Below are 15364 nucleotides of genomic sequence, written 5' to 3'. Positions count from 1 at the left end.
TGCCAGGAACTTTTGATATCCTTTTTCTTTTCCTTCACTGGCTCTTTAACTTCTTGTGTCCACCGTGGAGTTCTGATTTTTCTATCCTTGCAGACAACTTCACCACATGCCTCTCTGGCTGAATCGATGTTTTCTTCAGAGCTTGCCACCGAATCTCCAAGGTTTGATTCCTGTTTTCAAACTCTCATTTATTCTTGAATAATGTTTGTATATTTCAGTTTACAGTTCACATCTGAGAGCTGCTCAACTTTTATTCGCTTTAAAACTTTCTTACATGTTCTTCTTTTCAATATGAAATTCAATTTTATTCTATCAAATTATTTCGGTTTTGTGACCACATTTTTATTTAAAGAAAAAAAAAAAAGGCTGTTTTTAAAACAAAACAAGTACTAAAAAAACAAACCCAACAAGTTTCATTAGTTGTCAGACTAACATCTTCAGGTGTAAAGAGACCTAACAGTTTAAAGCACAAACTATAAGAAATTATGAAAAAACAAGTTCTTTTTTGGTATTATGAACATCAGAAAAAGTCTGTTAAAAAACCAAATAACAGATCTATACAACCGTTAATACGTGTTAGCTGGAAACAATGTTATTTGATGTTGCGTTCTGTGGTTCACTTTCACTCTGTCGAGGTCTGAACTGGGTAAATTTTTAATAAACGCTGACCGAACTTGATTTAAAATCAAACCTTCATTTTTGTTGCATTGCGTAAGAATTTTAATCATATTTTGCTGCGTTTTTGAATTTTCTTGTGAAAACAGTTTTTTATCAATGTAGGGACATGTTTCTGTCCCAGAGTACATCATGACCAGTAGAAGTTGTGTGAAATGCCAAATCAGACTTACATTCTCTCTTTTTTTTGTACGTCCTTTTGATGTTCGCTCATGCAGATTTCTCCCGAATCTCCCCATCTGGGCCTACGTAGTAGATGCCACAGGAATAGTGAATATTATAAAACTCCTGGTTTTTTCATTGGGTGACGTGGAGGTTTCGGAGGATGAAGAGATTGTGATATTTTTTCAAGTAGTAGGAAAGTCACTTTTATGTTGTACTTGTAGAGAAGTTTGGCTAATTTATCTGTTACATTCTTCATATAACGAAGGGTGACTGCTTCTTGAAGTCCTTGTTTATTTAGGTTTCTTATAGGTGCTGTATTAAGAATTTTCTTAATTATCTTAGTTTTGAAACCATTCAGTTGTAGGATCTATGTTAAGTATTGTATTTCTTCTTTCCGCTTTTCTTCTGTACTGGGGATAATGTATGCTTCATCCCTTAAAGTTTTTTATGAGGGACTATTTTTTTGCTTGGGGTGGTGGTGTGAGGTAAGCATGAAGGAATCTGTTTGTCAGCTTTCTATAAATGGAAAATGATAATTTGTTTTTTTCTTTCATTTATTTCTATAAGGATGTCCTAGGAAAGGAAGTTTTTTATTTTCTTCTAGTTCCAGAGTAAATTTTATGTTAGGATGTAAGTTATTAAGATAGTCTTTAAATGCAGTGAGTCCTAGTGAGTTCTAGTGATATTCCTGGCCAAATGATGAAGATATTGTCCCATATAGTGGATCCAAATTTTTGGTTTGATGTGCCAGTTTTGTAGAGCATTATTTTCAAAAGTTTCCATATAGAGTTTTGCTAGAGCTGATGAAAGAGTGATCATTTCCAATTTCAAATCCACTGTACACTCTAGTGTCCTGCACCAGGGAGAAAACATCACTATCAAACAATAACATAGTCAATGAGACTTTTCTTATTCCTTGCCTCTTCTCTCCATGTGGATTTGTGCACATTTTTATGTTGGAACATGGTGTTAGTAATAACCAGTCCATGTCCTGAGCAGAAATCTAACAGGTATTTGCCATTATTAGTAGCTTTGCTCTTTTTCTCCAAATTTTCCCAAATATTTTTATATGCCTGACCAATCATTTCCTACTCTGCTATTCAGATCTCCAACAAGGACCAACTTTGTTTTTTATTGTGTCAGTTGCTTTCTCTAAAGCCTCAAAAAAAATTCCTCCACTTCTACCTTAGTAGAACCTTCTGTCAGACCAAAGGCACAAGTAAGTTTTATTGTCCCAGATTCTGATATTTGTCCACATTACTCTACTTGATATTGCTTGCCATTCAAGAAGATTAGCCTTGCATTTGGGGTTCAATACTATAGCTATAACCTTCCTTTCTCTGATTGTCACTGCCAGAATATAACATTTTATATGTATTGCTCAGAAAAATCTCACCATTTTGTCCTTTTTTGTTTTCAGTCACCCTTATCATGTTGATCTGGTACTTATCCAGTTCCTCATCTAGCTCCATTTCTTTGCATTCAGGCTTCTTATGTTGATAATACAGATCTTGAGCTCTTGTGATAGTTGTGGTGTATTTCAGTATTTGTTCCAGTAGCTGACTTTTCGCTGTTTGCCCTGGTTCCCTGGCATAAACAATGGGGGGGGGGGGTTAACTGGGCAACGCCCCAGCCAGCATGAAATTCTGTCATGTTGTACCATCATTATATATTTTGGTTTAAGCCAATAAGAATACAATTTGGTTGGCTAAATCCCAAATTGCCAGGTAGATACCTAGCAGGGTGCACGAGACGGTGAAGATTGGACATTAGGTCAGATGCCCTGGTCGGGTCTCTGCATTCCTTTAAAGGCTATGTGGAGGTCTCCTCTCAGTTATGCAACTTTGACCCTTAAGCACCCCATGGAGAATATATATTTGATTAAAGTAGCAAGCGATTTATCTTTTATATCCTTTCAAAACTTAATGCTAAAAATTATATTACTTTTGGGTTGACCTGACAGATATCATGATACTCCAGTACGATGCCCTGAAATCGGTATCTATTTCTCTTCTACAATTTTTCTTAGCTTCTTTCTAAATATGCTTACATAAATCATTGTTGGAACATTCAGCAAGAAATTCTTCCATTCAAGTTATTTACTTTTGTATTATAGATGGTCACTATAAGAGCTTTACTGCTGGAATTCAACCTTCTGAACAGTCATTCTCAATTATGCAGTATAGTTACTGAACACAATATACATATTTGGGCTTTATTGATTAAATACCTTTACTTCAGTTTCTTTTCCACATTTAAATTTTTTGATGGCCTTTTCTACCTCAAGTCTTGAGATGTACTTCTAAATTTAATCAAGACTGGAGACCTGTCTGAGAGGTATCAAACAGGTTGTGTATGTGGAAGTGGTATCTCAGAAGAGGAAAGTCACTAGTGGCATTCCTCAGGGGTCGTTTTGGGACCACTGTTGTTTAATTTGTATGTAAATAACATTGAAAAGGGTTTAAATGGTGACATACAGTTATTTGCAGATGATGCAAAGTTGGGGAGAGTTATGAGAAGCAAAGATGTTGCAGCTTTGCAAGAGGACCTAAATAGCCTGTCTGAATGGGCAAGTGTGTGGAGATATCAGTTTAATGTAAAATGTAAAGATTTTAAATTTGGGAAGCAAAGATGGGATGCAGACTATACGATTGGTGGGGATGTTTAGGAGGTGGAGAAGATGAAGGATTTGAGGGTTGTAGTGGATAGATTTGAAATTTCATCGACATTTTGCTAAAATTGCGAGGATAACACACCAGATTATGGAATGATGCAGAGAACACTGACATATAGAAGTAAGGATGTTTTGATTCAATTGTACAGGACTGATCAGACCGCATATGGATATGGTGAATGCACAGATTTGGAGAGGATTCAGAGACGACTGACTGTTGGCTTCTGATGTCTGGAATATGAGTACAGATTGAGAGAATGCAAATTACAGAACCTGGTAGATAGAAAGAAGATGGGCGACATGATCTAGACATATAAGTTGGTAAGGGGTAATTACCAGATTAATGTGGATGTTTTTTCCATAGAATATCTGAAGATGGGAAAAAGAGAGGTCATCCCTGGAAGCTGTATAATTTGGGTGTGAGTAAGGAGGAGAGGAGTATATTTTTTTGCATGAAGAGTGGTAGGTGAATGGAATGCACTGGCTGAGAGTGTGGTGAGTGCAAGGGCATTAAATGCATTTAAGTCTAGGTACAATGAGTCTCTTGACTCCATGGAGGTGTTAATAGTAATAACACTCTTGAATGTGCAACCTCAAATGCTCATTAATAACTAAATTTATTTAATTATTAATGAGCAAGGGGTGCTTAAGGGTCAAAGCTGTATAACTGAGAGAGACCTGCACAAAGCCTTTAAAGGAATGCAGAGAACCGACCAGGGTTTCTGACCTAATGTCCAATCCTCACCTTCTCATGGTGCATCCTGTTGGGTATCTACCTGTATTGTGAACAAACGAGGATGGACTGGCAATTTGGGATTTAGCCGACCAAATTGTTCTTATTGGCTTAAATCAATATACAAAATTATGGTACAACATGACAAAATTTCATGCTGGCTGGGGCGTTGCCTGGTTACACAAGGCCCCTGTTGTTTTCCCTAGGGAACCAGTGCGAACAGCGAAAAGTCAGCTACTGGAACAAATCTCAAAACACACCCCAACTCAACATCACCAGAGTTAAAGATCGGTACTATCAACATAAGAAGCCTGAATGGCAAAGAAATGGAGCTAGCTGAGGAATTAGATAAGAGTACCAGATCGACATATTAGGGGTGGCAAACGAAAAAGACAAAAACTGGCGAGATCTTTCTCAGCAATAAATACAAAATGTTATATTTAGGCAATAACAATCAAGGAAAAGAAGGAGTAGCCATAGTATTCAACACAAAATACGAGGCTAATCTTCTTGAAGCCAGTCTCAAGGAGAGTGATGTGGGGAAATATCAGAATGAGGAATTGGACAATGAGACTTATTTGTGCCTATGGTACCACAGAAGGTTCTACTAAGGTAGAATTGGAAGAATTTTTTGATGCTTTAGAAAAAGCAACTGACAATGAAAAAGGAAAAGTTGGTCCTTATTGAGGATCTAAATAGCAGAGTAGGAAATGATTGTGAGACATACAAAAATATTTTGGGAAAATTTAGAGAAAAGAGCAAAGCTAATAATAATGGCAAATACCTGTTGGATTTCAGCTCAGGACATGGACTGGTTATTACTAACACCATGTTCCAATATAAAATTGTGCACAAATTCACATGGTGAGAATGGGCAAGGAATACGAAAAGTCTCATTGACTATGTTATTGTTGATAGTGATATTTCCTCCCTGGTACAGGATACAGAGTGTACAGAGGATTTGAAATTGGAAGGGATCACTATTTAGTCTTGAGCAGGATAAAATTGAATTTAATATTGAAAAGAATAACAGGTAAGAAAGTTTTAAAGTGAATAAAAGTTGAGCAGCTCTCAGATGTGAACTGTAGACTAAAATACACAAAGATTATTGAAGAAAAAATGAAAGAGTTTGAGAACAGGAATCAAACCTTGGAGATTCAGTGGCAAATTCTGAAGAAAACATTGATTCTGCCAGAGAGGCATGTGGTGAGGTTGTCTGCAAGGATAGAAAAATCAGAACTCCATGGCAGACACAGGAAGTTAAAGAGGCAGTGAAGGAAAAGAAGAAAGCATATCAAAAGTTCCTGGCATATAAGTCAGCTTGTGCTCAGAGAATATAGAGACAAATGTAAGAAAGCTAAACATTCTGTAAAACTAGCTAAACAAAAGATATAGGAGGACTTTGGCAAGAACATAGAAAACAAATATCAAGAAGGAAGCAAAATATTTTGGAAGTTGTTGAAGATGCTTAGAAATGGAGGAAAGAGTGCTGTAAAAGGAGTTAGATGTGATAAAGGTGACATGAAAATGGGAGAAAAAGATATCCTTGAAGTATGGAGTAATTACTTCGAAAAATTGCTAAATGAAACAAGCAGAGATAGCACAGGGTAAAAAACACTCAACAGGCATGCAGTCATGAATACATATCCATACATGAAGTAGAAAAAGCCACCAAAGGCTTGAAATGTGGAAAGGCAGCAGGAGTAGATGATATTCGACCTGAAATGCTGAAGTTTGGCGGTATAAAAGTTTTACAGTGGTTGCATTGCATAGTTCAAAAGGTCAGGACAGAGGGACGAATTCCAGTTGATTGGAGTATAGCACTCATAGTACCCATTTATAAAAAGGGAAATAAAACTGAATGTGAGAATTACAGAGGTATTTCCCTACTGAGTGTTCCTGGTAAGATTTATGCAAGTATACTTGAGAAACGGTTGAGAAGAATTGTGGAAGAAAAGCTTGGCGAAGAACAAGCTGGATTCAGGACAAATAGAGGCTGTCAGGATCAGATCTTCACTTTACGGCAAATAGTTGAGAAAGCATGGGAATATAACAAAGATCTTTATTTAAGTTTTGTCGATCTGGTAAAGGCATATGACAAGGTGCCAAGAGAGAAGCTATTCAATATGCTTAAGTTACATGGTGTCAATGGAAAATTATATAAAGCAATACTTAGCCTTTATCTGAGTTGTAAGTCAGCAGTTAGAATTAAACGAAGTACAGGGAGATGGTTTAATGTTAAATCTGGTGTGAGACAAGGATGTACATTATTCCCTCTGTTATTCGTTATCTATATGGATCACATTATGAAGGAAAGTGGTATTAAACATGATATCAGAATTGGAGATGTTAATGTCAGCTCTTTGCTTTATGCAGACGATGTTATACTTCTAAATTAATCCACTACAAGTTTGCAAGATTCCCTGACTAAATTGAATAAGTGTTGTAATAAATATGGCATGAATGTCAGCAATAAAAAGACAAAGACAATGAAAATAGGTTGAATCGTTGAAAATATCAACTGCGTTGTGAACGGAGAGCCTGTGGAACAAGTAAAACATTTCAGCTACTTAGGCATGATTTTTACTGAAGATGGTAAATTAAATATGGAAATTGACAATACAATCAACAAAGTTGGTATGGTAGGAAGTCAATTAAATAAATTCATATGGAATAAGAGAGAAATTAGTCAGAACACTAAATTAGCTGTATACAAGACAGTGTTCAAACCAGTTTTAACTTATGGATATGAGAGCTGGGTCACAAGTAAAACACTTGACCAAAGACTAGAGACCGCAGATATGAGAGTCCTGATAAAGATTAGAGGCATGAACAGATGGCATCAATGGGAATATCATATTAAAAACGAGAATATTAGGAAAGAACTTGACATTGTCAGCATCCAGGAATGCATTAGCAGAGCTAACCTCAGGTGGTATGGTCACTAAACAGAAAGGGCGAGGGCGAGGAATGATTAGCAAAACAAGTGTTCTCTGCCAGGTTGGCAGGAAAACAACCCAGAGGAAGACCAAGATATAGGTAAATTGATACGGTACAAAGTGCCTTAGAAGATAGAAATATAAGATCTGATAATGTTATAGTCTTGACAAGTAACAGACTGATTTGGAGGAAAATTGTAGATAGGAAGTTAGTGATGTAAATTTTTCATGTAGTACTATCATATCCTGTACACTCATTAAGGGTACATGTCAGTCAATTGATGATAATGTCTACCTGAAAGTAGACTTAAGAATAAATACTTGTGGAGGGGGGGGGGGAATTAGCCATGGGTGGTCCCCTCTCTCCTTCTTGTGCTGACTTATTCATGGAAGACCTAGAAGATAAAATCTTATCTCAAATTACCCCACAACCTACAACTTGGTACAGATATGTAGATGACATCCTTATCATTTGGAATCATAAGAAAGACGAACTAATGGATTATCTCAACAAAATCAATCGTTTCCACCATACTATCAAATTCACATTAGAAATTGAAAAAGATGAAAAACCTCCATCCCTAGACATCCTAATAAAGAAACAAACCAATAACAGTATCAACCTGTCTGTGTATAGAAAACTTACGAATACTGGATGTTACCTCCATTTCAACTCATCACATCATATATCCCAGAAACTTAGCATTATCCATATGCTTAAGAAAAGAGCTATACAGTATACCACAAACCAAGATGGCTTACAAGAAGAATTAACTATAATATCCAGAGGGCTATCCTTAAATGGTTATCCTAAAAGACTCATCAACAAGATTCTCTTTTCGGATATACCACAAAGACAACGTGATGACACCCAATACATCAGCACTGTAGCTATTCCATTTGCTAGGACCATTTCCAAAAAATTGGCTATCCTTCTAAAACCACACAATATTAGAGAACATTCAAGCCAGTCAACACTATTCGAAAATTTTTAAGATCACCGAAAGTCCCTCATCCGTTCTACAAGTACTCTGGAGTATACAATATACCTTGTTCCTGTAGTGTTAGTTACATTGGTCAGACCTCTAGAAGCTTCGAAACGAGACAGGAGCACATAGGTTATGTTAGAAACAACAGACAAGATATTTCAGGCCTTTCTTCCCACTTCACCACTACCAACCATCTTATTCAGTGGGATAAAAGTCATATGCCCTATATAGAAGAGAACTATCATTCCAGAACCTTCAAGGAAGCTGCTATAGTCACCTGTTCAACAGGAAACCTAAATAAGAATCAAGGTCTAATCCTACCGGATATTTGGAAAACTTTAATTAGATCACTAAATACTAAAGAAATCAACTTTCACGCCAATTACATTATGTCTCTCAACCAATAAATCATGTACCCGTGACACGCGTATTGTCTCATGCACAGTGCTAATTTTGTATGAATTAGAACTGTCAGCTAAAACCTAGTCTGTTACTTTCATATCGCTTACCAATTGTATCCCTGAAGATGCCGATAGCAAAAATCAGTGAAACTAGTTGGATAATAAATATTACTCACTTGACTAACATTCCTAAAAATGTGTTATAGTTTCTAATCAAGAGAAATGTTTTTAAAAAATGCTCAATATTTTTAAATAATTATATTATTTAAAAAAATCTTGATTTTACTGCACATAGGACATCCATTTTCACAAGTTTAAGTAAAAGAAAACTGTTACTATACAGGAGTTATTAAAAGCTCAATGTTATTTTTGGAGAGGTGCTTAAGGATCAAAGATCGATAATTGAAAAGAGATCTCCACATAGCCATTTAAGGAATGTGGAAAACCTACCAAGCATTCTCCAATCCTCACCCTCTCATGGTGCACCTTGTTAGGTATCTACTTGGATACTGAATGAATGAGGATGAGCTGGCAATTTGGGATTTGGCCAACCAACCTGTATTCTTATTGGCTTAAACCATAATGCAAAATGATGGTACATGATGGAATTTCATGCCAACTGAGGCATTGCCCAGTGAAACACCACTGCTGTTTTCATCATGAAACCAGGGCAAACAACAAGTCAGCTACTAGATCAGATCCCAAATCAACATCAGCAGAGTTTAAGATAGGCAACATCAACATAAGAAGTATTGAAAGCATGGAAAAGAAATGGAACTCGCAGAAGAATTCGATGAAGACCAGATTGACATAATAGGTGTTACAGAAATAAAGAAGAAAAAAGGTGATGAAATCTCTCTAAGTAACAAATACAATATGTTATATTCGGGCAATATTAATCAGGAAAAAAGAGTAGATATAGTATTTAACAATAAATATGAGGATAATTTTGAATGACAGGCAACATCGAGTGATGTGGGTAAACATCATAATGGGGAAATGAACAATGAGAATTATTTCTACCTACAGTCTCACAGAAGATTGTTCTAAAGAAGTAGTGGAGGAATTTTCCAAGGCACCAGAGATGGCAACTGACACAACAAAAACATGAAAAGTTGATCCTTGCTAGAGATCTAAAGAACAGAGTAGAAATGATTACCAGACATAGAAAAATGTTTTTAGGGAAAATCTGGAGAAAAGAACAAAGCTAAGAATAATGGTAAGTACCTGCTGGATTTCTGTTCAGGGCATGGACTAGTTATTACTAACACCATGTTCCCAACATAAAAATGTACACAAATTCACATGGAAAGAAGATGCATGAAATAAGGAAAGTCTCAAGACTAAGTTATTTTCAACAGCAATATTTTCCAGTGGTTTGGGACAGAAGAGTATACAGAGGATTTGAAATTGGAAGTAGTAACCATTTAAGTGTTGAGCAGGATAAAATTGACTTTCATACTGAAAAGGTGTGTGTGTGTGTGTGTGTGTGTGTGTGTGTGTGTGTGTGTGTGTGTGTGTGTGTGTGTGTGTGTGTGTGTGTGTAAGAAAGATTTAAAATGAATAAAAATTGAACAGCTTTCAGGGGTGAAACTGCAGACTCAAATATGTAAACATTATTCAAGAAAAAAAATGAAAGAAAGAACCAAACCTTGGAGATATATTGGCAAAAATCTGATGAAAAGATTCATTGATTCAGCCAGAGAGACATGCAGTGAGGTTGTATGCAAAGTTAGAAAAATCAGAACTCCATGGTGGATTCAGGAAGTTAAAGAGGTGATCAAAGAAAAGAAAGTATATTGATAAGTTCCTAGCTTGTGCTCTTAAAGAATACAGAGAAAAAATATAAGAAAGAAAAGCACTGTGTAAAACTAGCCAAACAGAAGTTATGGGAGAACTGGTAAGAACACAGAAAATAAATATCAGGAAGTTGTCAAAATATTCTGGAAGAAAGAGTACTGTAAAAGAAATCAGATGATAAAGATAACATGAAAACTGAAAATAAAGATATTCTAGATGTCTGGAATAATTACTTTCAAAGATTGCTAAACGAAACAAACAGAAACAGTATGATGGTAGGGAAAAAACTCAACAGGAATACTCATCAATACTTGAAGCAGAGAAAAAGCAAAAACTTAATAAAATATGGAAAGGTAGTTGGAATAAATGATATTCAACCAGAAATACTTATGAAGGTATAAAAGTTTTATATTGGCCTACACTGCATAATTCAAAAAGCATGGTCAGAAAGTCAAATTCCAGATGATTAGAGTAATGCTCATTGTACCCATCTATATAAAAAGGGAATACAACTGAATGCAACACAATTACAGAGGAATTTCCTACTAAGTGTTCTGGAAAACTTTATACAAGCATATTTGAGAAACATCTTGGAGAAGAACAAGCTGATTCACACCAAACAGAGGTTGTTGGTATCAGATTTAAGACAGATAGTTCAGAAATCATGGGAATAAAACAAGGAACTGTATTCAAAATTGGAGATGTTAATCTCAGCTCATAACTTTATGCAGATGGCATCACAATTCTAAAGAAATCCAGTACAAGTCTACAGGATTTCCTGACTAAATTAAATATCTGCTGTAATAAATTTGGTATGAAAATTAGCAATAAAAAGATGATGAAAATAGGCAGAAACATTAAAAACAACAATTACATCCTAAATAGAGAACCTATAGAACAAATAAGTTTCAGTGATTTAGGCACAATTTTTAGTTAAGATGACAAATTAAATATGGAAATAAACAGAATTAACAAAGCTGGTATAGCAGTAAATCAGCTGGATAAATTGATATATGAAATAAAAGAGATATTAGTTAAAACACTAAATGAGCTATAAACAAAACTGTTCAAACTAATTTTTTATGGATCTGAGAGATGGGTTAAAAATAAAACATGATCAAAGAAAATAAAACATATGATCAAAGACTGGAGACCACAGATGGCATCAATAGCACTAGTTAAAACACTAAACGAACTATATACAAAAGTGTTCAAACTAATTTTTTATGGATCTGAGAGATGGGTTAAAAATAAAACACATGATCAAAGACTGGAGACCACAGATATGAGAATTCTGAGAAAGACTAAGAAAGTATCATATTAAAAATGAGGATATCATGAAAGAATTTGACATTGTCAACATTCAGGAATGCATCAACATAGCTAATCTCATATGGTATGGTCAGTTAAACAGAATGGAAGAGGAAAACTTATTTTCCTCTAGTGTTATTTTCCAGCAAAGCAGAAAAAGATCAAGATGTAGGTGGGTTGATATAGTAAGAAGTGTGTGATAGGACAAAAAATATAAGATCTTATAATATTGGAGTCTTGACAGATAAGAGATTAATCATCAATTTCCTGATATGTATTCTCTAGGGGTGTTCAGGCTAGTGTGACAGCATTACATGATTAAATTTTGATTATTAATCTCATATCAACAATTTCCCTCCAAATTAGTCTATTATTTGTCAGCACTCCAATATTGTGATATCTAGCATTTGATGCTTGTAAGTCACTTCTGACTGAATCAATCCACCTAGACCCTGATCTTCCTCTGGGTATCAAATACCTGCTTTGCTAACAGTTTCACACCCACTTAAGTGGCATAACTTAAGTTAGTTCTGCTCACACATTCTTGAATGCTAACAATGTCAAGTTCCTTTCTAATATCTTAATTTTTAATATGATTCTGCCATTGACGCCATCTGTTCACTCCCTTAATTTTTCTCAGAACTCTTATACCTGTGGTCTCTATTATTTGATGAAGTGCTTTATTTTTAACTCAGCTGTCAGAGTGTCAAAGCCACAAATTAAAATTCGTTTGGACACCATCTTGTATACAGATAATTTAGCATTTTTGACTAATTTCTCTTATTCCATATAAATTTATTCAAATTGCTCTCACCATATCAGCTTTGTTTATTCTATGGTCTATTTCCAAATTTAATTTGCCATCCTCACTGAAAGCTAGGAAACAGCTGAAATATTTTGTTTCATAGTATCTCCATTGAGAATGCATCTTAAGTTTTCTATGTTCCTGTCTATTTTCATAGTTTAGGTCTTTTTTACTGTTAAAACTGTTACTCTTAATTTGTAAGAGTAACAGTTTTAACAGTAAAATTGAATTAAATTGAATTAATTAACTTGAATTAAATTAACTAAATTGAATTAAAACTGTAATTCAATTTAGTTAGAGAATCCCGGAGACTTGCACTGGATGTGTTTTGATATCTCAGATTTGAATATCAGGTTTAATGCCACTTTCCTTCATAATATGATCCACATCAGTGGAGATAATACACACCCTTGTCTCAGACCTGATTTAACTTCAAACCATCTTTCTGTAATTTCTTCAATTTTAACTGTTGACTTACAACTCAAAATATAGACTAAGTATTGCTTGATATCATGTACCATTTACATTATATAACTGTAGCTAGAATTTTGGATAGCTTTTCTCTTGGTACTTTGTCATACGTTTTTTCCAGATTCTCTTCTAGGCACTTTATCACATGCCTTTTCCAGATTTACAAGTACACTTCCATATTTCAGCATTTCTGGTTGAATATCATCTAATCCAGCTGCCTTTCCACATTTCAAATTTCTGATGGCTTTTACTACCTTAAATATTGATGTCCTCCTGTTTGCATCCCTCTTGAAAATGTTCCACTACTGTTCTGTTATTACTTGTGTCGTTTAACCATCATTCAAAGTAATTACTCCAGAAATGGATATCCTTATCTTCAGTTGATATATCACCTTTTTCATCTGATTCCTTTTACAGTAATCTTTCCTCCATTTCTAAACTTTTTTCAATAGCCTCTGGAATGTTTTGGCATAACAGATTAATTTGAAAGAAAACTGTTGATAGGAAGTTAGTAATAATGCAACTTTTTATGCAGTACTATCATAATATCCTATATACCCCTTGAGGATACAAGTCAGGAATTTGATGATGATGCCATTTTTGGAATCCCATCAGATGCACCTCCAAAACAGCAACAGGTACAGCTGCACTTGTATAGTAATCTTTCCTCCATTGCTAAACTTTTTCAATAGTCTCCAGGATGTTTTGCTAACAAATTAATGTGAAGGACAATTGTTGATAGGAAGTTGATAATGACATAACTTTTTCATAAAGTACTCTCATAATATCCTGTATTCCACTTGAGGATACATGTCAGGAATTTGATGATGATTTTTGGAAGTCATCTGATGCATCTCTGAAACTGCAAGAGGTATGGCTGCATTAATTTAGCAAAAACTCTTGGAAGGCCACTTCATGACCATATTTAATCCAGCAAATGTAAGCCAAGGCACTACCTTGACATATTGTCATTTTTTCTTCTTTTTCTCCCATTACAATTTCAACTGTTTCCAAAATTATTCAAGCAGATTGCCTCATTATTGTGATATGTTCTCTGCTCCAAGGATGCTGATCTGAAATCCTGCAGAATATCGTATAAGCAGCTTTAATATTCATATTTATTTTGCTTTTGTGTGATGCTGTGAATGAATACCAGAAGAAGTTAAAAAAAAAAAAAAAAAAAGTTTAAGATATAAATGACAAAAGAACACCAGATAATTTTTTCCCAATACATTAAGTGCATCAGAATGGCAATGGCAAAGTTTCAAGTATAGTCCACTCCTTTTTTATTAATAATGAATGTAATGGGAGGGTCTGATATTTCCAGTCTTGACTAGGAATTTCAAGCTCTGTCATTACATTCCATTATTGACAATAACACTTGTGGATTCATAACCAAAACTTCACTCTTTGTTATTTCAAACTTATAAGGAGATATAACTGAGTTAGAAATTGTTTTCCCCACAAGATTATGATTCTCATTAAATAACTCTGAAATCTACTAAAAATAATAATAATAATCAGTATTTCTGCCAATTGATCTCTTGAATGACTTAATTAAGGAGTAACTGTGCTGGAGAAGGAAAAGTGGCCACCTTTACAACATACTTGGGCAAAGCTAGGTTTTCACAACTGATTACAATAATAGAAAAATTCAGAAAAGGAGAACGTTGTATTCCATATGCAAATTCAACTTTCTAGCATCATTCCAAATAATAAATTATATGAAAACACACTCCTCCAATTAAAAAAATCAGAATAGTTTATATTACTGACCTTTACTTAGGCAAATAAAATTTTAATATGAAGTACATTAAAAAAAAAAAAAACTAGTTCTAAAACTTCTTTTATTGTATTTTTTAAGCATTATAATTAAACACATTTTGGATGTGAAGTCAAAATCAAAAAATTTTCAAACTTCTTGCCTCAAAATTGAAACCGCTTCCATATGAAGGTGGTTTTTTCCCAACTTTCTGCTCTGAAAATTTTTCCAACTCAACAGCTTCTCTAATCAAATTAATTTGGAATGCAATTTATGTTATTAACTGTTTAACGCGGAATTCACACAAAATCATCGGTCACTACATCCTTTAATATGTTAATTTTTGGAGATAATTCGTTAAAAAACAGACAAAACTACATGTTAAGATTTTCTTTACTACTACTACTACCCTACAACAAGGTGTCTTAGTGATTTCTGATACATACTGAAAGGTTCAAGAAAGGGCTATTTTATTCAAGACAAAACGTTGCCTTTACCGGAGGCACAAGGTACTAGGTCATTCCCGATCTTTTAATATGCATTTAAAGAGACAAACAGAACTTCCGAAACATATTTCGGATATTTGTAAAATTGTATCCAATCCTTCCTATTCTTTTCCATAATGACCAGGAAGAAATA

The 15364-nt window shown here is 34.7% G+C and overlaps 1 protein-coding gene across 1 annotated transcript in view; it reads right to left on the bottom strand.

Moving 5' to 3' along the window:
• Positions 1–15364, bottom strand: part of Clic (chloride intracellular channel protein 5) — a 76415-nt gene that overhangs the window by 60486 nt on the left and 565 nt on the right. The gene's annotated exons all lie outside the window — the stretch shown is intronic.

The sequence above is a fragment of the Typopeltis vanoorti genome, chromosome 7 (genome assembly GCF_054136105.1).
Source record: "Typopeltis vanoorti isolate ZY-2024b chromosome 7, IOZ_Tvanoo_1.0, whole genome shotgun sequence".
Classification (NCBI taxonomy): Eukaryota; Metazoa; Arthropoda; class Arachnida; order Uropygi; family Thelyphonidae; genus Typopeltis; species Typopeltis vanoorti.
The sequence above is the reverse complement of the archived record's forward strand: the minus strand, read 5'-3'. Positions and strand labels throughout refer to the sequence as shown.